The sequence below is a fragment of the Macaca mulatta genome, chromosome 5 (genome assembly GCF_049350105.2).
Source record: "Macaca mulatta isolate MMU2019108-1 chromosome 5, T2T-MMU8v2.0, whole genome shotgun sequence".
NCBI classification, from domain to species: domain Eukaryota; kingdom Metazoa; phylum Chordata; class Mammalia; order Primates; family Cercopithecidae; genus Macaca; species Macaca mulatta.
The window spans coordinates 36,693,961-36,719,252 of record NC_133410.1 but is presented as its reverse complement, the minus strand read 5'-3'; the positions used below and the strand labels follow the sequence as shown (position 1 = coordinate 36,719,252).

The 25,292-nt window shown below is 39.0% G+C and overlaps 1 protein-coding gene across 10 annotated transcripts in view; it reads right to left on the bottom strand.

Moving 5' to 3' along the window:
- Positions 1-25,292, bottom strand: part of C5H4orf19 (chromosome 5 C4orf19 homolog) — a 135,387-nt gene that overhangs the window by 98,573 nt on the left and 11,522 nt on the right. The window lies entirely within an intron of this gene.

Here is a 25,292-nt window from a genome sequence, read left to right as displayed (position 1 = left end):
GAATGTTATATAATACTATTGTATGTGTAATTTACGTTTGAAAAATTAATTAAGAAGACTATCATCCTAGCAATGTGCTATTTTAGGATGGTGAGCTATTTATGCCTAAAATCTCCCCAAAAGCTAAGTTGAAAAAACAGAGACATAACAATGATATAGAGCAAATATTTCTCTCCTTCCCCCAAAATGAGATCATAGCATACATAAGAATTTAGTGTATGAAAAATTGTAGAATTTTTTATACATGACTTTTATTTCATTATAGTAAGAACACTTAACAGGACATCTACATTCTTAAATTTTAAGTGCACAATGCAGTACTGTTAACCACAGACATTAGGTTATACAGCAGATTTCTAGAACTTATTCATCTTGCATAATTGAAACTTTATACCCATTGAACAGCAATCCCCATTTCCTTCTTGCCCTAAGCCCCAGCAATCTTCCAGGACCTCTGCATATACCAAAATCCATGCATATTCAATTATCACAGGTGGCCTGAGGAACCACGCTTAGGAAAAGCTGGCCTTTGGTATATACATGGGTTTCACATCCCAAGAATACTGTGTTTTTTTTTTTTGTTTTTTTTTTTTTTGAGACGGAGTCTCGCTCTGTCGCCCAGGCTGGAGTGCAGTGGCGCGATCTCGGCTCACTGCAAGCTCCGCCTCCCGGGTTCACGCCATTCTCCTGCCTCAGCCTCCCGAGTAGCTGGGACTACAGGCGCCCACAACCGCGCCCGGCTAATTTTTTTGTATTTTTAGTAGAGACGGGGTTTCACCGTGGTCTCGATCTCCTGACCTTGTGATCCGCCCACCTCGGCCTCCCAAAGTGCTGGGATTACAGGCGTGAGCCACCGTGCCCGGCCAATACTGTGTTTTTTAAATGGGTTTGGTTGAAAAAATCCACTTATAAGTAGACCCATGCAGTTTGAACCTGTGTTGTTCAAGGGTCAACTGTAGGACTAAGGGAGGTTTACACTGGAAGAGTCAAGCTGTTTGGTTATCTTGATAAGAGATGGAAGAAAAGGGAGAGGTTAAAGACCAAGGAAAGGGGTGAGATAATCACTTGAAGAAGGTCTATCAGCAGGCCAGAGGTGATGGAACAGGATTTGTGAGCCTGGGAGAAGAGACAGGTGAGGAATAAGGTAGACTGATGCTAGTGTCTTCATCCAGATTTCCCAGGTGCTCTGGCAGGAGAGTTCCCACACTGACTTAGATTCAGACAGTGGAATGCAAGAAGAGAAAGGTGGAAGGAAGTAAGGCAGAGGTTGTACTCTGGCTACTTCTGCTGCTTCTGTTGGCAAGCCTGTGTAGACCCACAGGTTTTTGTTAGCAGTGTTCCAATATCCAAGTGCTTTGTGGATGTCAAGAGGCAGAATGCCGGCTGTTTGGGTTTGTTGTTGTTGTCTACATGGATATATCACATGGCATGACTGTGGGGCCACCAGCTATCATGTGACAAGCTCGAGTTGCCTACAATGTTCCAAATCTTGATTCTCCCACTAATCCATATGCCAATGTGTCTTAATACACTGGTTTGAAAACTAGCCTTTTAGGAAGTACGCTGCCTTTAAGCATATGGAAAATAAATACATTTAGGACCTAAAAATGAACTATTATTGTCCTGTTTTGCTATCGTTATGTGAAAAAAATATTCTGGACTTGAATGGATTTGGAAATTGCTCTTCCAAGAACATTTAAGTCCAACAGGCCTGGATGTGAAGGCTATGGAGCAACCCTATGACCTAGCAATTTTCCACTCCTAGATATTTACACAGAAGTGCACATAAAGACTGGTACAGGTGTCTTGATATTAGCTTTATTCATAATAGTCGCAAACTAGAAATAATTCAAATGTCCAACAATAGTAAAAAACACTGTGGTATAGCCAAACAATGAAATACTACTAAGCAATAAAAAAGAACGAGCAATAACATATTATACTACTGAGCAATAAAAAAGAAAAAGAAACACGCAACATCAATGAAACACAAAAACAGGCTGAGTAAAAGAAGCCTTACACAAAGGAGAACATATGTATATATGTAACCACACAAAGGCATGATACAAATGTATGATTCATGAATATGAAGTTTTAAAGAGGCTAAGTTAATTTACGATGATTTAAAAATATTAGAACAGTGATTGACTCCATGGGGCTGGGGACAAGGATTGATTATTGGAAACAGCAAGAGGGTTTTCCTGGGTAATGATAATGTTCTCTATATATCTTGATGGAAATTTGGGTGATACAGGTAAAACTCACCAAATAATACACTTTGTATATTTCACTGTATGTAAATTATATCAGGGTAGGGTGAAGAAGGAAAAGAAGATAAACATAAAAAAAATCTTTTAGTTAATACAATGAATATTGAAGTGCTGGGGTGAAATGAACTGATGTCTGCAACTTGGTCTGAAATGCAGTTAAATAAAAAGATGGATTACTGGATAGAGGGATGGTTAGATGGTTACATACGTGATCAGGCAAATATGAAAAATGTTAGTTGTAGATTCCAGGTGGTGAGTATAGTTCATGTACAATTCTTTCAATTTTTCTGTAGCTTGAAAATGTTCATACAGAAAAAAAGAGAGTGTGTGGGGGTCAATCTCTTTTTGCCTTTTTGAAGTATTTCCTTAACCTTTAGGCAAAGAAAGCTACTTCAAAACAAGCAAAGCATTTCATGTGGTTCTTGGCCCATTTTAATAAATGGATCTTAAGATGTCATTCGTACCATCTCCACCCCAGTAATAACCACCATCAATCACTCCCACTGTAGACATCACCTTTTCTAGATCACAGCGGTGATTACTTTATACACGCTATCTCTGTATAGAGAAATTAGTAGCTTTCCTTATGGTTTAACAAAAAGCTCTAGGCTGAGACACGTTTTCAGAACTTCCAGGCAGCCAAGAACTAGAACAAACAGGTGTCTAAGAGGAAGATAATGTCTTTCACAGATTTTTTTTTTTTTTTTTTTTTTTTTGAGACAGAGTCTCACTCTGTCACTCAGGCTGGAGTGCAGTGGCCAGATCTCAGCTCACTGCAAGCTCTGCCTCCCGGGTTTATGCCATTCTCCTGCCTCAGCCTCCCGAGTAGCTGGGACTACAGGCGCCCGCCACCTCGCCCAGCTAGTTTTTTGTATTTTTTAGTAGAGACGGGGTTTCACCATGTTAGCCAGGATGGTCTCGATCTTCTGACCTCGTGATCTGCCCGTCTTGGCCTCCCAAAGTGCTGGGATTACAGGCTTGAGCCACCGCGCCCAGCCTGTCTTTCACAGTATTTTTAGCAGAATGTATCATTCAAATATATTATAAAGGTATGGGACAATGTACGTGTGTGTGCATGTGTATGTTTTGGGGATGGTGAGCTGAAGCAAGAAGAAGGAAAATTTATTCTAGAAAGAGGATAAATACTAAAAGTCCCAAAAAGGAACAGTAACTTCAATCTGATTTATATATGGAAAGAAACCTTATTCCTTCCTCCTTTTTTCTCTTTCTTAAGCTCATGTCTGATGCCATATGATACTATCACCTGGCAAAGGGGTGACAATGGCTGCCTGAGTTTGGCAACGCCGGTTCTTTTGTGCCTGTCTTTTCTCAATAAACCTTTGACAAAGGCTCGGTGTTTGAAAGGTTGGGCTGTTTCTTGTTTGGTCTAAGTATTTCTTGCTCGACAGAATGATTAAATGTCTCTGAATGTCAATAAATAAGTGGTTTCAGTGAAACTTTTTGAAATATATTTCCCTAAAGGCTGCTTGGTGGCAGGCCCAGGATTGACTTGGTTTTGTGTGAAACTAGGAAGTAAACAATGTAATTACCAGGCTGCCTAGTCCCCATGGCTCCTGATACCCACAAAGTCTCACATGTGAGAAGAGATTAGGGAAAAAAATCTTCACCTAAAAGTAGGAGTTAGAGGCTTTGAATTTCACCTTAGATGGATAAAATGATGAGGTGCTAAAGTGGCAGAAGTTGGATTTGAACTGAGATTTCAGGAGCAATGGTGTAGATGTGGCAGCACCAGAAAGAATATATGAGTTCTATAAACATCTACTAGGAAAAAATAAGGCAATAAGTCTACCTTGAACAAAGACATATCCGTCTTGAATTAACTTATTCTGTGTTATGAATAGAGGCAATAATTCAAACCTGATTCATGAAACAGTGCCTATTGGCTTTGTACAGGGGGAATCTGCCAGAGCTAGACTAGCTGTGATAACCCATGTCTAACAAGTTCAGGGAAATCTGCTCAGTTCCTTCTATTTTCATGAATTCCTGTCCTGCTATTAGGACAGGATGGTGGGCTTTTAGAAAAGCCAGGTCAAACAATCTCCTCTTGGGAAGTAGATGACTGACATGCAAACTAAGCATCTTTTGACAATTATGTTGGAATAAGACAGTGGATACATTTCATAAAATGACTCAGTTGGTGACATTCAGGTTCCAAAAATCTGTAGGCAGATTCTGAGGCTTAACAGGATTTAAGAGGAAAACACAAAAATTCTGGCTCTTTCTGTCTTTGTTTGTTTGTGCTGCTACAACAGAATATCTGAGACGGGGTAATTTATAAAGACCAGAGATGTATTTCTTACAGTTCTGGAGGCTGGGAAGTCAAGGTCAAGGGGCCCCCATCTGATGAGGGCCTTCTCGCTGTGTCATCCCATGGAGGAAGGTGGAAGGGCAGGATAGCACCCGTGACAGAGAAGGGAAGGGAGCCAAACTCATCCTTTATCAGAAATCCCAAGATAACGAACCCATTCCCAAGATAATGGCATTAATCCATTCATGAGGGCAGAACTTTCATGACCCAATTACTTCCTAAAAGTCCCACCTCTCAACACTGTGGCTCTGGGGATTAAGTGTCTAACTCATGAACTTTAGGGGACACATGCAAACCATAGCACCTCCCTTAACATAAACAATACCTAATCAGAAAAAAGCAGGAAGTTTTCATTGGTTTGTTACTCATTTGGGACTTAATTCCAATAAAGATCATGTGATGACATTTAAAAGGCTAGCTGAAACTAGAAACATAAGAAACCTGAAGTCAAAGTTCCAATGACTTTGGGGCTGGTGGAGAATACAGAATATAAAATAGCATGCAACATAATAAAATATTCACTTCTTAGATGGAATTTATGAGTTGTGGATACAATACATCCATACTGTTTTGACTCTCTAACCATTTTTCTTAATCTGTTCAGGGTACTTAAACAAAATACCATAAACTGGGTGGCTGATGAACAAGACAAATTTATTCCTCACAGTTATGGAGGTTGGGAAGTCCAAGATGAAAGTACCAGCAGATTTGATGTCTGGTGAGCTCTTACTCTCTGGTTTACAGATAGTGCCTTCTCATTGTGTCTTCACATGGTGGAAGGGGCTAGCTAGCTCTCTGGGGTCTCTTTTATGAGGCCATTTTTGCATTGCTATAAAGAAATACTGGAGTCTGGGTAATTTATAAATAAAAGAAATGTGATAAGCTCATGGTTCTGCAGGCTGTTAGAATCATGGTTCCAGCATCTGCTTCTGGGGAGGGCCTCAGGAAGCTGACAATCATAAGGGAAGGCAAAGGGGAGCTGGCATATCACGACATGCTCCCCACAAAGGCCCTATCTCCTTGATATGGTTTGGCTGTGTCCTCACACAAATCTCATCTTGAATTGTAGCTCCCATAATTCCCACATGTTGTGGAAGGAAGCTGGTGGGAGGTAACTGAATCATGGGGACGGTTTCCCCCATACTGTTCTCATGGTGGTGAGTAAGTCTCATGAGATCTGATGGTTTTATAAAGGGTCTCCCTTTTTGCTTGGGTCCCATTCTCTCTCTTTGCTGCCACGTGAGCTGTGCCTTTCACCTTCTGTCATGATTGTGGAACCACAGCCATGTGGAACAGTGAGTCCATTAAAACTCTTTTTCTTTATAACTTACCCAGTCTCAAGTATATCTTTATCAGCAGCATGTAAATGAACCAATACACTCCCAATATCATCATCTTGTGGGTTAGGATTTCAACATATGAACTTCGGGGAGACACAGACATTCAGACCATACCATTGCTTTACTAGTCAGCTGATAATGGGATGAGTGATGATCTTACTTTTACATGAGCAGAGTGTTTCATTTTTGTTTTTAAAGGCAGAATGATCCTTCAACATAATTCTCTCAGCCGTCCTCCAAGGAAAAGAAACAGAGAAAAGTCAAATGACTTACATTCTGAGTGGAGAGTGGTGTAAGAATTTGAACTTTAGTTCCCATGCATCTCAAAAACTGCTCACCTCCCAGCCCATATAGATGAGACCTGGCTCTGGGGATGCTGGACTTCTGATCTGCTGGCACAGGGAAGCAGAGCAGAGTGGTGTTCACCTGGACTTAGGTGCTCTTCTGCTTTAAGGTGAAATGCTGGTCTCATATCATTAGGAAAAAAATCCAGAAGCACTCTCTCTCTTCCACTACCACCTCCATCTTTGATATCTGGGTATAGGGGTGATCAGGAATACTGTTGGCTCCTTTTTCCTTATCCTTGTTGGTATGTTACAGGTTTACTAATAGTGAATCTAAGTAATATAAATCTTGCCATAGCATGTATTGGGACTCACCATGAAGAGTGCTGAGGATGGAGACATAGGATGACTCTTTGTGACACTGGACCACCAGACCTTGCCTATGGTATAGGGTGTGGAGGAATGAAGATGGCACTGGCTCTAGAAAAGAGATTTATGCCTCTAGGGTGGTGATGAGCTGGATTGTCCCCACAAAATTCATATGTTGCAGCCTTTATTAGTCCATTGTCATGCTGCTAATAAAGACAGACCCGAGACTGGTAATTTATAAAGAAAAGAGGTTTAATTGGCTCACAGTTCAGCATGTCTGGGAAGTCCTCATGATTGTAAGGAAACTTACAATCATGGAAGAAGGGGAAGCAAACATGTCCTTCTTCACATGGTGGCAGGAAGAATGAGAGCCAAGTGAAGGGGGAAGCCGCTTATAAAAACCAACAGATCTCACGAGAATGTACTCACTATCACAAGAATAGCATGGCGCAAACTGCCCCCATGATTCAATTACCTCCCACCAGGCCACTCCCTTAACATGTGGGGATTATGGGAACTACAATTCAAGATGAAATTTGGGTGGGGACACAGCAAAACCATATCATTCTTCCCCTGGCCCCTCCCAAATCTCATGTTCTCATATTTCAAAACACAATCATGCCTTTCCAACAGTCCCTGAAAGTCTTAACTCATTCCAGCTGAAGCAACAGTCTGAGCTGGATGTTGGCCCCTTTTAGCCGTGGCTGGAACTAAACAGCTGAGATACAGGGCACCGTGTCCCAAGGCTGCACAGAGCAGGGGAACCGGGGCCCAGGCCTAGCCCATAAAAACAATTTTCCCTCCTACACCTCCAGGCCTATGATGGGAGGGGCTGCCATTAAGGTCTCTGACATGGCCTGCAGACATTTTCCTCATTGTCTTGGTGATTAACATTTGGCTCCTTATTATTTATGCAAATTTCTGCAGCTGGCTTGAATTTCTCCCCAGAAAATGGGGTTTTCTTTTCTATTGCATCACCAGGCTGCAAATTTTCCAAACTTTTATGCTCTGCTTTCTCTTGAATGCTTTGCTGCTTAGAATTTTCTCTTGCCAGATACTCTAAATTATCTCTTTCAAGTTCAAAGTTCCACAGGTCTCCAGGGCAGGGGCAAAATGCAACTAGTCTCTTTGCATAGCAAGAGTGACCTTTACTCCAGTTCCTAACAAGTTCCTCATCTCCATGGGACACCACCTCAGCCTGGACTTTATGATCCATATCATTAACAGCATTTTAGCCAAAGCCATTCAACAAGTCTCTAGGAAGTTCCCAACTTTCCCACATTTTTCTGTCTTCTCCTGAGCCCTCCAAAGTGTTTCAGCCTCTGCCTGTGACCTAATTCCAAAGTTGCTTCCACATTTTTTAGTATCTTTACAGCAGTACCTCACTGCCCCATATCAATTTGCTGTATTAGTCTGCTCTAACATTGCTAATAAAGACATACTAAAGATGGGTAATTTATAAAGAGAAAGAGGTTTAATGTACTCACAGTTCAGCTTGACTGGGGAAGCCTCAGGAAACTTACAATCACGGCAGAAAGGAAAGTAAACATTTCCTTCTTCACTTGGCAGAAGGAAGGAGAATGAGAGCCAAGCAAAGGGGGAAACCCCTTATAAAACCATCAGATCTTAGGAGAACTTACTCACTATCATGAGAATAGAATAAGGGAAACTGCCCCCATGATTAAATTACCTGCCACCGGGTCCCTTCCATGACACGTGGGGATTGTGGGAACAATTCAAGATGACATTTGGGTAGGGACACAGCTAAACCATATCACAGCCCTAATCTGCAGTTCCCCAGAAAGTAACTGTATTTGAGGATAGAGACTTCAAAGAGGAAATAAAAGTAAAACAAGGCCATTATGTAGGTCTTAAACCAAACTGATATCATTATAAAAAGAGGAGATTAGAACATGCAGACAACACACAGTATGAGGGATAATGATGTGAAGAATCGGCAAAAGGATGGCCATCTGCAAGCCAAGGAGAGAGGCCTCAGGAGAATCCAAACCTGCTGATACCTTGATCTTGGACTTTTTTTTTTCCTTGGAGACAGGTCTCTCTCTGTTGCCTAGGCTGGAGTGCAGTGGCGCGATCTCAGGTCACTGCAACCTCCACCTCCTGGGTTCAAGAGATTCTCCTGCCTCAGCCTCCCGAATAGCTGGGACTACAGCTGTGCGCCATCATGCCCAGCTAAGTTTTGTATTTATTTATTTAATTATTTTCTTACAGAAAGGGTTTCACAATGTTGGCCAGGATGATCTTGATCTCTTGACCTCATGATCCGCCCAGCCCTGGCACACTAACACAGGGTTTCAAACAAAAATGTGAAAAAATTTGAAATTGTTTGAAATAAAAAAGTCCATCTTAGGCTAATTCAGTTGTCTCATGTACATTTTGAGGAAGTTAGTAATTGTTGCCAGAAAGAGAAAAGGGTAATCTAGGTTCAAATAATTTGGGGAAATACTGGATTAGATAGCTAGCCAGGTTACTTTGCTGTAGGACTCCTCAGAGCCTTTAATATGCTGATGTGCATATTATTAGCATGATTTATATGACCGGTGTCATCCTTGACACCTCTGACAGAGCAGGAGCATCAGCATCTTGGATAAGCCTCTTATTCTAAAGTTCACCTTAATAGAAAACTGCCTAAATCCAAAAGGCATCAGGCTAATGGCTAAGGTCAGCATGACGGTAAACCACAAATAACATTTCCAACCAGAAACATTCCAAACTCCTCCCTTCCCAGAGACATGCTAGCCCCGAGATAAAGCCCCCTTGGGGCGGGAAGATGTTAGCCCAAGATAACCCACCTCTGGGCCAAAATAACCCTCCGCCCAGAGAGATTCCAACCCCGCCATGAACTTCTCCACACACATAAACATTCCAAACTTGTGACAAGTCCCCTCACCCTAAAACCAATATCTATTCTTAGTCTGTAAGAGAAAGCACTCCTGACCACAGCGGCCAGGAGCCCCTTTCAGTATTTTTTTTTAATGGAGTCTTGCTTCTCCGCTCACGCTGGAGTGCAGTGGCGCGATGTCACATGACTGCAATCTCCGCCTCCTGGGTTCAAGCAATTCTCCTGCCTCAGTCTCCCAAGTAGCTGGGATTACAGGCATGTGCCAGCACACCCGGCTAATTTTTGCATTTTTAGTAGAGACAAGGTTTCACTATGTTGGTCAGGCTGGTCTCGAACTCCTGATCTCAAGTGATCCACCCGCCTTGGCCTCCCAAAGTGTGCTGGGATTACAGGCAGAAGCCACAGCAACTGTCCTCCTCTCAGGTTTTAACTAAAGAAAACCTGTCTTTGCCAGCTGAGTTTCGTGTTTCTTTCCTCTTACTTTCCATTTCTAATGCACTGCCAATTTCTGATGACTTTCTCTTTTAAATATTCCTTGAATTCATTCAGTTCTATCTGAATCCCCACTGCAACTTGAAATATAACATTGCCTAACACTTTTATTTCATAAATACTTCATGAATTCACTTCTTTCTACCAAAATGACCAAATTCCCTATGTCTCTTGCTTAGTCTACTGCAAAACCTTTCTGACTGGTCTGCCCATTGGATGTTTCCAATGAGTTCTCCACAGCAAAAATTAAGTAATCCTGTCTAAGTACTGGTCTGATTATACCAGCTTCTTGTTTTTAAAGATATTTCAGTAGATTCCCTTTGCCTCCAGGATGAGAAGAAAAAAATCCTACCCATTCCTTCAAGCTCATCTTGAACTATTTTCGTCTTTGGGCTCCAAATTCACAGGTCTCCTTGTAATCAACCTCACACTGTGTTGCTGCTGCCTGCCACCGAGCCTTTGCACATGCTGTGCCTCCTGTCTCAGTGCCCACTGCCTCCCTCAGATAAATCTTCCTTTACTTTCCTTATTGGATCAAATCTTTCTACTACTGATTCATATTATACTTGTTACTACTGAAAATTTGCGTTTGTGTGATTATTTAGTTAACTCCTGAATCTAACTCTTCTAGACTAAAAACTCCAAGTCTGTAGAATACTCATTAATTTATGAAAGTTTGGGGAGGGCATATCTGAAACACAATGTGAAAAATGTTTACAAAAAAATAAAATGAGCAAGAGAAAAGAAGAAAGGTTTGGGGTCCGTAGGAACATGTAGGTATTTGCTATAAATAGGCATCCTTTGAAATAAAGAACCCATCTGAGAAGCTGAATATAGAAGAGATATTAATATTGCATCTAAGTTCTGGAGAAGAAATTAGATGTTTAATTTCTTAAAAAACTTTTGATTTTGAAAATTTTCAAACCCAGAAAAGACTTGAAAGACTAGTACCACGAACAGGCATATCCCATTAGTCAGCCTGTTTAATGTTTTGCTCTGAAAATGCCGCTCTGTAGACATGACCTTTTCTGCTTCACTGTAGACAGTGTAATTCTGATTTTACCTTCAGAAAGCCGTAAGACTAAGTAATTAGACTACTAATGCCAATTCTGAAGGAAGAAAGGCTACCTATGCCTACTGGCAGGTAATTAACCAAGATATAATATAAGACTTGACTTTAAATAAGGTACTGTGGGGAATGACAAGATGTTTACGGGACATACTTAAAAATTTATAGCCATTTGAGAAAAGACACCTTCACATGAAAAAATAACCAGTGATTAAAAAAAGTGACAAATATTGAGAGAGGGGGAGGCAGAAAGTGGCCACAGAGTTAATGGGATGAGACTGCTTCTAGTTACTTGTCTTTGCAGAAATGCATTCCCTATGGACAACAGCACATCTTGTTATCAATTAATTTCCTTGACCAAAAGACCAACTCAGGAAAATAATTTTGAAAGGCACATTGTAAATAAGCATTTTCCTTGTGAACAAACAGAAGCGTAAAGAGTCTCTTTATCTGAGTTATGTTTACATTATTTTAGTTCCTTGCTTGAAGTACGATCTAAAACAACGGGAAGTATTTGTTCCTTTAAGGGCCAACCTCTGTTTGGCGGACTTCAGCCAAATAATTAATCCATTTTTTTTTTTCTAACAAAGAATAGGCTACTATATTCGCTTGTCACATCAAGTCAAACCTACATTAAGAGCCTTGGGAGAGTATGATTCCCAGTGAAATGGCTCCAGGCCTGGAGATCTGGGCAGCATTTCTCTTATCAGCCATTATTTTCAGAGGGCTTTGTCTAGGCTAGGGAAATTGGAACTAGATAAATAATAGAGAAGACTACAACGTGGTCCAAAGGTAATAATATAGGAAGAAAAACATTGTGTAAATTGTGGGGCAGGGTAGGGGAAATCACTAATGGCAGCACAAAGTAAGTGGGGGTTGTTTTTAAAATAAAAATAAAAAAATTACTACATTTGGGCATTCTCTAACCCATATAAGACTGGAAATCACCTTTGGAAAGATGAGCTCTTCAGGTCCAAGTGATCATTTTAGAGACGATTTTGTAAAGATGCAGTTTCTATATGTACTTGGTGTAAGAACTCGGTTCTCTCAAACCTAAGTTCTAAAATCAGATTTTCCAACCTGGAAAGGAGCCAGGCAGGGATACTGCTCTCAGATCACAGGATTATTTATGTTTTTAATTTATGCTTTGAACTCATATTTTTCTGGGTTTTTCCCAATCTGTACATATTTTAGAATTAGAAAAAAACCTAACTATTAAACAAAGACCAGGGTTGAAGTTTCTTGTTTTTACCTACAGGAAGATTGCTACTGTAGGCAAGGTAAATTCCCAGACAAAAGCTACTGGGAAGTCAAAGCCTAGGGATTGGTTGTCATATCTGTGATGGGGTAATTAACAGATGTCTATTGATCGCTTGTCTAAAAACTTTTAAGTTTAGAAGTTACTGAAATTCCTTAGAAGTCTACCACTTTATTATTATTTTTAACAGCTATATTGAGATAAAATTCATATGCCTTATAATTTACCCATTTAAGTATTTCAATATTTTTTGCATATTCAGAGTTATGCCTCCATTACCACAAAAATTTTAGCACATTTTTATCACTGCCAAAAGATATCCCATAACCATCAACTTTAGCCATCTTTCCCAATCCCCTTGTTCTCCCCAGCCCTAGGCAATCGCCAGTCTACTTTCTGTCTCTGTATTTGTCTAATCTTGACCTTCCATATAAATGGAATCATACAATATGTAGCCTTTTGTGTCTGGTTGCTTTTCCTTAGAATGATGTTTCCAAGGTTCATTCATGTTGTAGCATGTTATCAGTACTCTGTTCCTTTTTACGGCTGAACGATAGTCTACTCTATGGATGTATCACATATTATTATCTACACATCAGTCAGTGAACTTTAGGTTGTTTCTACTTTTGGGATGTTATGAATAATGCTGCTGTAAACATTTGTGTATGAGTCTTTCTGTGACACAAACATACATTTTTTTCCTTGGATATATACCTAGGAGAATTGATGAATACTGCAATTCTGTGTTTAAATTTTAAGGAATTGCAAGACTGTTTCCCAACATGGAGGCACCATATTACATTCCCACCAGCAGTGTATGAGGGTTGCAGTTTCTCCACTTCCTTGCCAACACTTGTTATTGTCCATCTGTCTGATTACAGCCATCCCAGTGGATGGCCAACATGAAGTGGTACACCTGCTGTGGTACCTGCTGTAGGCAAGCTAATTTTCAAAAATTCATTATTTTTAACATGTTTTATTAAAAACTATTTTTAATACAGAAGTCACAGAGGTTAACATACAAAATTTCTTCACATGTATGTACTGATTTGATTCCTAGCTTCTAAACCAACAACGATCCCATCTATGTGTCAGCACAATGATTATTCCCGTTTTACAGACAAAGACATGGAGGCTCACAGAGGTTAAGAAGTTCTAGGGCTGGGATTTGAACCCAGGGGTTCTAAAAGCATGTGCTTTTAGCCACAGTGTTATCCTGTTTCAACAGCTACTAGGTGCCTGCATAAACATGAGCAGGTAAGATGGCAGAATGAAGGTATTTGAAATATATGGATTTAAAGCATCTAGTAATTATTATGAAGATGCTGAAGGGATATAGCTTTGGATTACAGCAATAGCAAGATGTTGTCTGTTAATAGACTAAAGAACAGAGAAGTGATTTCTGTGACTATAGAGCAATTTAAAGGAAGAGCAGAGATTAAACAGTCCCACATCTGCTTTACTGCTTTGGGTAAATTATTGTTTTTATCCTTCCATTTGGAAAATGAGAACATTAGTGATGATAAGTAGAACCAAACCATGTGCTAAATATATTTACCATTTGGTCCTTACACTTGCAAGAACGAGACAAGTTTCTCTTGAATGATGGATCATATTCTCCCAATGGAGCCAGATACATTATTTTAGTTTTTGTGATTTTAGCAAAATCACAATAGAGCCAGATATATTATTTTAGTTTCTGTGATTAAAATAATTATTTTAAAATAAAATATTTATTTTATTTTATTTTATTAATAAAAATAAAATAATTATTTTAAATAATATATTTTAAAATAATGTATTGTAAAATAATTATTTTAAATAATGTATTTTAAAATAAAAAAATATTTAAGTTTTTTTCCTTTCTTTTCTTCCTTGTAGTTGAAGAAAAATTATTTCACAAAAATAAAAATTATTTTGAATTTTGGCCACAGTAAAAAGCAGTTCTGGGAATTCAAATTCCTTATGCCCTAGTTAAACGTCATTAATCAAAAGCTACTGCTCACTAGAACCCCTTTCTAGAAATCTATTCTATAATACTTCATATATAATTCTTACATCTTTATCTAGGATATTTCCAATTTTCAAATTTGTATATGTGACTTAATTAAACAAAATAGCTCAAGAGAACTGGTATTCTAAATAATTCATAAACATTGCTAAAAGTGGTATAATTTTATAATTTCCTGAAGAGAAACTAGACAAAAGTTCCTGTAACATTACAAATCTTAAAAGAAACAGGGTAGTTTTAAGTGTCACAGAGTTAATTCATAAACGAGATATATAGACTAGAATACTCATTTTTAAAAAATGTTTATTTTAAAGCAAAGGATCATTATCTCAATCTTTAGCTTGTACCTGGCAGCCTGTATTTAGAGGGTTTATTCTCCACGGTGATGGGGTGGGGTAAGAAATAAAATTGCAGTTCCAGTTTTACCACTCCTATTAATTTTGTGCTGGGGTTGAAGTGCTCCACAAGAAAAAAGGAGCATTGTTTCTACGAACTGTGTAAAGGGAAGGGAAGGAGGAAGTGTTAGAAGGATGATTTCTCAATTTTATTTCTTAAAAGGCACTCGTGTGGTTGCATTTCCTCCAAACCCAACCTTTTGTGTTCAGTTTGATTAAAATGCATCCTTCTTGGTCTAACTATCTGGAAAACCCAAGGCGGCTTTTTCCTAAACCATCAGTAGGTCAAGCAAGAAAGTTAGCAGAGCTGATTCTGCTGATGTACCTTCCATAACTGACAGTATTCACCTTTGAAATGATTAAGCCTTGGTATTGTGACTGAAAATGTGAAGTCTTTTATAAGCAAATGAAAAAAATCTACTAATTTTTTATAAACACACTAAATTCTGAATTTTTGCATACATGCAACTTGATCTTCATAGTTATATCAGTAATACCACTGCATAAAAACGTCAGTCAGAGGAAATCTAATTTAATGTGAAAATAGCTACTCTGAGGAGAGGTGGGAACACTGAAGAGGTTCTGGAGCTACACAGACCTTCACAAGTACCATCTCTGTCACTTACTAGCTTTGTCATCCTGAATGACTTGCTTTACCTCTCTGAGCCCAACCCTTTCAGCTAATGTGCACAAATCACCTAAAGTACCTGGTGCATAGTAGGTGCTCAATGAATGTTAGCTATTCCTACCCTTTTGACAAAGAAACCATGAGCTAATACCAAAATGATAATGGAGTCTTCCCTTTCCACTCATCCTAAAGCAGGTATTCATGACATTCCCTATTTTATTTGGGCTTCATATTTATCATCTGAGTTTTTGAGTACCTACTTTTGCCAGGTAGTAGGCACTGGGGGGTCAAAGAGAGGCAACCTTGACCGGTGTCTTAGTCTGCTTTGTGCTGCTATAACAGAATACATGAGGCTGAGTAATTTATAAATAACAGAAATTTATTTATTACAGTCCCGGAGGTTGGGAAGTCTAAGGTCAGGCGGACTTTTATTTTATATGAGGGCCTTCCTGCTGCAACATCCCATGGCAGAAGGTAGAAAGGCAACAGAGAACCCATGAGAAAGAAAGAAGGGAAGGGGGCCAGAACTGTTCCTTTTATCAGGAACCCACTCCCAAGGTAATGGCATTAATCCATTCATGATGGCAGGACACTTGTCACCTAATCACCTCTTTAGGATCCCACCTCTCAAAACTGTTGCATTGAGGATTAAATTTCAAACACACGAACTTTGGGGGACACATTCAAACCATAGCAATGTCCAACCCAGTCTTTGCCCTAGAGAGGAAAGAGCACTTGATGATGTCATCAGCTGAGATAACAGCAAAAAGGAGAGCACATTAGTGGGCTTGAAGGTGGAGCACTGATAGACTGCATTTCAGGTGAGTTGAGTTGGATGGGGTCTGGGGATATGCAAGCAGATCTGCCCTACAGGAAGTAGTTTTTGATGGATCTGTAGCTGTGTAGGAGGGCAGGGCTGGAGAAAGGCATTTAGACATCATGTATGTGTGAGCTATGAGTGGTGCATATGTTCTGACACTGCCAGAGGTTGGCCAGGGAGCCTAGAAGGCGGGGAAGAACTGTTGGGGGAGAAAGGAGACCAAGGACACACTACTGCTTGGGAGTGGGAGATAGCAAAGAAGTTTTCTGGGTGTCCCCTACAACCTTCAAAAACATTATTTGCAGGCACTTCGGTTTTTAAACGATTAAAATAACAAATATAAAAATGTGTTTTTCTTGAATTGAGATCAATTATAAATCTTATATTCTATTTAAAATTATCTAAACTCTGTCAATCTTCTTAAGACTGATATTTTAACTTGGTTAACGTAACAGACATTAAACATTTCAATATAGCATTCAATACAGCAAAATTATCTTAACATTTTTAACTTAAAAATACAAAATCTAGAAACCCCGTCTCTACTAAAAAAAAAATACAAAAAACTAGCTGGGCGAGGTGGCGGGCACCTGTATTCCCAGCTACTCGGGTGGCTGAGGCAGGAGAATGGCGTAAACCCGGGAGGCGGAGCTTGCAGTGAGCTGAGATTACGCCACTGCACTCCAGCCTGGGCGACAGAGTGACACTCCGTCTCAAAAAAAAAAAAAAAAAAACCCAAATCTAAATCAATCATAAATGACATATTTTATATTAGATATCACAAGGCTAATCATATTAACACATTATCTAAAACATAATGAATATCTAAAATATTAAATACTTTCCCCCAAACTTATACAAAAGTATAAATATTTTGGATTTTATTTAGTCCATCATATTTATACTTAAATTTTAAGTTTTCCCATAGTTAGAACACTGTATTATAAGGAAATAATTTTGCTTTCCCCCCAACATTTGGGGTTACCTTCTTAGTGCATTTTCACTAGCAAGTTAGCCTGGGATTTAGGATCTAATTTTCCCTATGTATATTTGCTTTAATGAAGACTGTATATCTTACAAAGGGTTCAGTGTTCTCGTCTAAGTCCCCAAGATTTATATTACTTGTTATCTAATTCTCAAGTCATCTTTGATTCTGTAACCTTCCACAGATTACCTTGCCAGTTGACCTGAATCAATGAATCTGATTACTGTTTAATCCTACTCAGAATTCTTTGTACATTCTTCCTTGCAGACATAACTCATAGATAGCATAGAACATGCAACTGGATTCTGCGTCATGAAAACCTCAGGGTCAAACTTGATAATAGGTCAATAGGGACTGGTCATAGAAGTAGGAGAAGAATCAGGAGTAAGAAATGTAATAGCATAATAGCATCCAAGGAAAGGCAGAATTTCAAAAAGGAAGATATCCTCAAGATCAAGTTTGAAATGTAGCAAGGAGGTTTATAAATTAAAAGGGTGAAATATGACCATTAGAATTGATCAGTGATGATTTCATGTCACGACGTGGACTAAAACCAAATAGCAATATGTTGAGTGAACTGGAAGTAAGGAATTGGGAATTGCAGTTAAAGGCAGCAATTACTCAAGAACTCTTTAGGACATTTTATTTTATATTTAAATAAGGGAAACACAGAGATGGGGCAGTGGCCAACAGACTCAAAGGAAGACATATTTATCTTGTAAGAAATAAATTTTTTCAACACCCCTTACACCCACTTTTATTTGGTTAGAGTTGATAGATTCAGGACAAAGACAGAATTAAGTGGTGAAGCAATATCCCAGAGGATGGAAGAAAAAAGTTAAGTCCACATGAAAAAGTTGGCCTTGAACAGGAAAAGAAACACCTTATCCTCTGAGAATGGAGAGAATGAGGAAAGGAATGATGCAGATGTAGATAAATTTGTGGATATAGGTGGGGCAGGAGGCTGCAGTCGCTCAAGCCTAACTGCATGAATGTCACAAATTCTAGCCAATGTCTGGCAGAGGCGCACACAGTATGCAGCTTCCCCATTTCCAGGAACCGACAGAATGTGGTCTAAGATGATGACAGCTCCAGGAACCAGCCCAGAGGGAGCCACTGGAGAGCTTCCCCATAAGGTTGCCATTCATATTAATCACAGATCAAAGAAGAGAAGAAATCCTAGATCCTTCTATCCAACTCAGATTTCTCACTTAAAGAAAATGAGGCCAGAGGTTAAGACAGGCTCAAGGGCAGTTGCTAGCATCTCTTAAGTTAGAAACCAGGTTTCTAGGCCCCAGAATGAAGTCTCCCTTTATTTTTAAAAATTAAATATATATGGCCATTTTTCTCCACCATTTCCCCTGGCCAACTTTTCTTCATTCTTCTACTTTCAGCACTTCACTTTCTCTGAAAAGCCTTCCTTGCCTTCTCCCTCCCCTCCCCTCTCCCATTTAAATTATTTAAATCGGATCCCATTTAAGGATATTATATACCTCTTTGATCTTTCCTTTGTTGTTCCACAATTTAAATTCTATTTTTATTTAAGGATTATTTCATGTTCCTCTTTCCCGGTAGATATTATAGGGATTCTGTTCACTTCTGTATCCTGATCATCCCAGAGTATAATGCCTAGCTTGTAGTTAGTGCTCAATAAAATTACATTTATATATTAAATTATATTCATTATAGAATACATTTACATACTGTTAAAGCAAAATAAGCAGGGGGTCAAAAGGCTAAGGCTGTCTCTGTGCTTTGAATTCCTATATAACAAACTGTAACCTAATTTGGTATATAAACAGACAAAAAATTAGGACAATATATTTTTGTAACAAATAGCTGGGTTTCAGCCAATCACATGCAGCCAACTGATCAGCCCATACTCAACTATGGCAAATACCTAGCTGTAACCAATCAAGTTATTTCTGTATTTTACTTCCAACTTTAGCCAAGGTAAGCTTACTGCTCACTGTAGAGCAGAACTTGGAATCTCTTTTGGTTCTGAGTGCTACCCAATTCATGAATGGTTCTTTGCTCGAATAAACTCTGTGAAATTTAGTTAATGTTTTTATTTTAGAAACATCAGGTACATGGTGTGGGAGTAGAGAATTCAATAATTTTATTTGCAAATTAATGTTCTCTATTTGTGAAAAATATGCTGTGGGCTTTCAGGAAGGCTGACATACTTTCTTTCTAGTATATGGGAGATGTTCAATACATATTTGTTGAGTGAATAATAATTTCTGAACTATTGAAATTTTAATTTATGGAAGAAAACCACACATAGCCACTCAAAATAATTTAAAGATATTTTCTACATCTTAAAAAAAAACTTCTTAGGCAAAGTAAGATTATTCAAACAATGTTATTTATAATAAATATTAGGGTTCACCAAAACTTTGAAAATAACTGGTTTGCAATGAAAATACTAAAAAATAACTAAGGTAGCTCCTGTGATAATTTGTAACTAGAGAACCCAATGTTTAATTCCTAAGGTTTCACACTTTTGAAGCTTCTGAGACATCTCTTAAACCCGACTTTCAGATATAAAATGAACTCACCAATTTTTGGTGCAGAAAATTCATGCATTTGCAATATTTAATAAGAAAAGGCATCATCAATGAAATGCCTACACCCTTTTCACAAGAAAGGTAATTTGCAAACACATGCATGAAGATTAGTACCATACAGTAGGCAAATATTTTTCCATGTCCACCCAGAGCAAACAAATGAAAATAGAAACTTCAAGGACAATTATAAAATATCTTTAAATTTAAAGACACAGCACCCTTTTATCCTTTGGCTCCACCTGTACCTTTAGCAGAAACATACATTTCTTAATCAGTCCCAACTGGGAATTTCCAGCAGGAAAACAGTCTCAGTTGATTGTAAGGTAACAGATTTTTTTTCTCACATTTCTTTACTCTCAAAACTTTATGAATCAAAAAACAAATGGCTAGAAAGTACTAATTTGTTGGTTGTGGATATTAAGAAACAAAAACAAGTTCCCTGGTACTAGCTCTTAATTATATCTACAGACGCTATATTCTAACTCCTTCATGGCAGTTTTAATTTGGGAGATGTTCAAGACATATATGTTGAGTGAATAATAATTTATCACTGATTCAATGAATATCAAAATGTCCCAGTGTTTATCCCCATTATCAAAATGTCCCAATGTTTATGCATACAAACTATATCTCCCAAAGTGTCATAGTATTGGCATAAAAATGCTTTGCCTTATCCATTTGGAAGAGAATATGATCAACGTTCTTGTGGCAAAGCAGATAATGGGTCTAGGTGCAGATACAGAAGGGTCAAGTTATGGAGAACACCAATCTGAGTTTCAGGGCAGACTGACTCAAATACCTCATCCGGTTGTCCATCCAACATAGTTTGCATTTTACTAGAAAATTCAGTAACTATATGTCATACCAAGAATACTGTAAGTCTGATAGATTATTGCTTGGTCTGGGCATAGCTGAACGAAGTGAGAAACAAAAAATTTTCTAGGTACTTCTGAGGGTGCACATGTACAGTCCACGTGTGGGTTATATAGAGATAATACCAGCTCTTTTAATAACCCTCCAGGGCACAACAATCTTGTCATCTTGGAATTTTCTACATGTCGTCTCGCAATTTTCCAATTCTAAGATCCACTGGGGTGTGGTTCAGTCACATTCCTTCCTGTTCTACTTGCAATGAGGGTCTACTGGCTGCTCTTCTGTGCTTTCTCTCCTTGATTACTACTACATAATCTCTATGTGAAGTTAGTATTCAAGAAGCTTATTGAGAAATAAATTTCTGCATTTGCGAAAAGAACAAGGTAAGCTTATTGAAAGGCAGACTTATAGCTGACTGAGGAGAAAATAATTAGTGCTTTAGATTTCTCCCTATATCATTTAGTCATTCATCGCTTAATAATGGGAATATGTTCCAAGAAATGTGTCGCTAGGTGATTTTGTTGTGCAAACATCAGAGTGTACTTATACAAACCTAGATGGTAGAGCCTACTACACAGCTAGGTTAGATGGTACAGCCTGTTGCTTCCAGGCTACAAATATGTACAGCATGTGACTATACTACTGAATACTGTAGGCAATTGTAAACATATCTAAACATAGTAAATGTACAGTAAAAATATGATATTATAATCTTAAGGGACCAACATTGTATAAGAGGTATATGACCCAAATGTTGTTATGAGGCACATGACTGTATATCGAAATCCTAGTTTAATACAATTTAAAGGAATATCACAGTCATGAGGCTTAACTGTTTTCTCCGAATTTTAAGATAAAAAGTATAAATGCATTACATGGATACTTAAATATTTAAGGCATTGTGAACCCACACAGAATTAACTATAGGAAAAGAAAACTGGTTTGAAAGACTTTAGAACTGAATCTTACACAAACATGTATGTGGGGGGGGGGTATACAGAGTCTAAAACATCAAGCAGATGGTAATGTAAAAAATGGAAATGTTTACGATATGGAAAATGTTCAGTTGAAATAAATTAATAAAACACTGGAAACAGACACACCAAATTTGCAAAACGGGAAGCAGAGAACAGAATAGTTTCCTAGAGACAGCAGCTCATTTAGATGATGAACAATAGATGCCAAGTGGAGCTCAGTAGAGACAAAAGTGTCATGATTAGCTTCAGGGGAGGAGAAGAAAAGGAGGAGGCGCCAGAGGTGAGAAAGCCTAACACAGCCCTTTGCAGGCTGGGGCAACTCCCTAATTGCCCCTGGGGAGATACAAGGCAAGGGACAAAGTAGCCATGATTTCTCATTTCAGTCAAAGGAGGAGGTTTGCATCACTGAACATTGATTCATAAGCCTCCATATGGTTGAACCCCGCAACATGAGGGGTTGACAATGTGAAACACTGCTCCGGGCCCATAGTCAGGCCAGGGTTGGCTGTGTCTCTGTGAGATATGAAACAGTCCCTGAGACACACTCTGTGAAAAGGGCCTATGAGAATTGTAGGATGAGATAGTGTTCAATACAGTTGTGGGAAACTACTGACATTATCAACAGATTAAAGTATGCCTTGAACAGCGACGCCATTTCCTTCCAGAAGTTCAGGATATTGGTATTTCGTTGCAAGTGGGAAGGTACCTACTGATGCGTCCTCAATCCAAAGTCCATTTCCCCAGCATAACCAATTAGGTAACTAACTTATTCCTACTGTATGTGTGAAAGACAGAGAGAGAACATGAGCGAGCTCCTGAGAGTTCTGTGTAAGTACAAACCACAGATGGGAGTCTTTCTTTTCCTCGAATTTTAGTGTTGCCTCGGATCTGAAATCTAACTGAAGCCTGTCAATTGTTGTAATGCATGCTTCACAATGCATGAACGTGATACTGGACACTGACTCTCTGAGTTTCAAGCACAAATTTACTGGAGGAGAAAGACAAATTTATTTATGAGGCATTCCAAGTAAAGTCAAATTATTCACAGATACAGTGAATGCTAGAGGAGACTTTGCTTGCAGGAGAGAATTCTAGACTACAAGTCAGTATATCCCTGGGTTCTAGTCTTGGTTTTGCTCTTAACTTAGGGTTATGTGACTTTGGCCACACCATTAGTCTTTCTAGACCTCAGTTTCCTCATGTGTGAAATAAGGACGTAGAACTAAATGATCTCTAAAGTCATTTTTGGCTCTAACAGCCTAGAAGATATTCGGAAGAGGGAGCAATCATTTTAGAACAGAGGATCAGAAGATTCCATGTTAGAAGACGGGCAGTTTGCTCTTCTGCAAAGTCTGCTTTCTCCGACTACAAAAGTAAACACGAGAGCTGCAAAAAATCCAGAGTACAGAAATGTCAAATATAGTTTGTAAATGCCCCATAATCTTCACTGTTATTTGTTTAAAATTTATTCTTCCAGCTATTTTCTGTTAAGAGCTAATTATAATCATTACTATTTTATTAAAATGAAACACTAAGTGCATTTTTCTTCAACAAATTTTTAAAAACTTAAGACTATATCCTGAATCTTCTGTCATGTCATCACACATACATCTCATTTTTAAATCAGTGCAGAGTACTGCACTGTATCTACATATTGTACTTCTTTTTTTGAGACGGAGTCTCACTGTGTCACCCAGGCTGGAGTGCAATGGCATGATCTTGGCTCACTGCAAACTCCGCCTCCTGGTCTCAAGCAATTCTCCTGCCTCAGCCTCCCGAGTAGCTGGGATTACAGGTGCCCACCACCACGCCCAGCTAATTTTTGTATTTTTAGTAGAGATGGGGTTTCACCATGTTGACCAGGCTGGTCTTGAACTTCTGAACTCAGGTGATCTGCCCACTTTAGCCTCCCAAAGTGCTGGGATTACAGGCATGAGCCACCGTGCTCGGCCTACATACTGTATATATTGATGATATATGGATTTTTTTTTCATCACAAATAGTACTGGAAGAAAACTTGCATACCCAAGTCCTAATATTCAGTCTTGATACCTCTTCCCTCACTTCCCATTTCCTATCCATTACCAGGTACTGGTGATCTCATCGACTATCCTAGGAACCCTTCCACTTCTCACTCTATAACTGCTTCTACTTTATTCAAGAGGAGAGTCAACATCTTCTTCTGCAATAGTCCCTTAATTGATCTCCTCTCCCCAACTCTTGCCTTCTTACTTCCCACAGTGCACCCAGGGATGCAACTGTTAATACTCCTCAGTTTAAAACCTTCAATAGCTTCTCACTGTTCTTAAGATAAAGACCATCAACTATAAGGTTGTATTGTCTGCAATTTGTTTTATGATATGTCAGCAAAGACGGTTTGGAATTTATGAGTGTGTTTTTAATCTGTGCTTTAGGTTGTAGATTAAATGAGTTGCCCAACAGGAATATATATTCAGGAACGGTTAGTAAAAATGTTATCAGAAGGCAGAGATGGCTTGTACAGGTGCACTAGTTTCATTATTTCCACTCCAAAGGACTTTATGCATTTGCAAAATAGATGTTAGAAGTTATTTTTCCTTGGTGAAATCAGTTTTGTATGAGTGTAGACTGGCTAGAAATAGTGTCATGAGAGGCATTCCCACTCTTGTATCAACGATGTAGATTACAGCAATCCAGTATCTTTTACCCTTCCTAATGTTCCTAGGGCTTGTTTCTGAGAAATGGCTCATTCAGTGGCTGGTTCAAAGGATTCTTGCTGCTTAAATTAAGCTCTTAGGTGACCTCAACTCTTCTGCTAGAAGAGTGTCACATTTGTCTTTCATGAACTTTCCATGAAGATACAGTTGGAGAAACCAAAAGAATAGAAGGAGGGGCTTCACCAAGCTTACAGGACAGGATGTATGATTGTTTTTATTCCTGCTTACTAATCAAACTTGGATTGTGAGGGTGAATCGAACCTGAGACCAAGTGTTGAGGCTGTGAGGATGGTTCCTTTATCCTCACCCACCTCCAAATTCTGGAGGTTTTAACATCCACTGAGAGGAACCTGGTAGATATGAAGGACCAGGTTAGCTGAAGTTGGTTTTTAGCATGTGACCTGCAAGGCCTGCAGGATGGGGCTACTGTCCACCTCTCTTGGTACTCCTTGTGCTGAAGACATTTCTCAGAACACCATACCCCCGGGGCATTTCAGCATGCCCTTCGCCCTCCCCTCTCTGGGGCTCCCTTTGCCAGGTGAGAGTCTACTCAGCCTGTGGATCCCAGCTGCACATCCCTTCCTCAGGGAAGCCGTCCACACTAGCATGGTTATCGCATCGATAGCTGTCTCCCACTGAGATTGTGTCCAGGTCCATTTTGTTCACCTTTGTATCCTCATCACCTGGCACAGTGCTTGGCCTCCACAGATACTTGTTCAATAATAGGGCATTTAGGTTTTATTCTACACATTGATAGAAAAAAAAAAAAAAGCTTTTTGTGGCACTAGGTTCACTAATTGGAATGGACACTCCAGTATAAGAACATTTTACAATAATATTTTTTCAAAACTCCAATTCACGAAATGAAGAATGGAGCATATACTAAACATGAAGAGTGAGGCCACAGCCCTCCCTTTTAAATGCTAGAAATGCCACCTTTGTTATTTTGAAAACTCTTCATGGAACTGAGAATAAGAAAAGGTCATGTTCTCGAGCTTTAATTTCTCCATATTTTACAGTTTTCTTTAGTCTCCCTACTTATACCATGATCATTTCAGCATTT